Source organism: Zootoca vivipara, chromosome 7 (genome assembly GCF_965207765.1).
Source record: "Zootoca vivipara chromosome 7, rZooViv2.hap1.1, whole genome shotgun sequence".
In the NCBI taxonomy this organism is placed as follows: Eukaryota; Metazoa; Chordata; class Lepidosauria; order Squamata; family Lacertidae; genus Zootoca; species Zootoca vivipara.
Window position 1 is genome coordinate 73,932,893 of NC_142590.1, and position 710 is coordinate 73,933,602.

Genomic DNA, 710 nt, shown 5'->3' on the forward strand with positions numbered 1-710 from the left:
TTCCCTGTGCGGGGTGTGTGAAATTTCAATTAGAAACAGATCGGATGGGTGAGTGAGTGGAAGGAAGGTGAATGCAGTCATTCAGGGTCTGGATAGTTCACTTCCTTATCAAGAAGGGTTATTATCAGCAATTAAACTGACATCTTCATATTGCCACTTGATTTGATAATGATGCAATTATCGTGGCTTTTAACAAGATTAAATTGCTAATTGGTTTGATTAAGTGCAAATCTCTGAGCTGAGCGACGCATCTCTTCACCAACAAAGCTTGGCAGGGACTAAAAATGTTCCCGGAGGAGAAGCTTGTCTGTGTATCAGCCTGTCTAGTGAGCATTTCCTTAGAGAGATCCTGAGTCACAGCGCCGTGGTCCAAAATCCCATCTTGCTTCGGCAGCACATATACTAAAATTGGAACGATACAGAGAAGATTAGCATGGCCCCTGCACAAGGATGACATGCAAATTCGTGAAGCGTTCCATATTTTTAAAATTAAAATGGAAAGAATATGCACCATAGACAGCTAAAGGATATCTTCAAAGAGGACAAGAAAGGTTTTTCATATTCGGTTTCCAAATTCCAAAAGGAAGTGATAGAAGAAAATTCGAAACTATTAAAAAAGGCATACAATATCCTTTTGGAGTGGGAAACTAAAGATGAAGAAGTAAAATCGGTAATGATTAAATGGGCACAAGATATAGGTCACAATATAC

The 710-nt window shown here is 39.2% G+C and overlaps 1 non-coding gene across 1 annotated transcript; it reads left to right on the forward strand.

Moving 5' to 3' along the window:
- Positions 1 to 382: 382 nt before the first annotated feature.
- LOC118089584 (U6 spliceosomal RNA) lies at positions 383 to 485 on the forward strand. The gene has a single exon (XR_004693142.2). It is a non-coding gene; the product is annotated as a U6 spliceosomal RNA (small nuclear RNA).
- Positions 486 to 710: the final 225 nt, after the last annotated feature.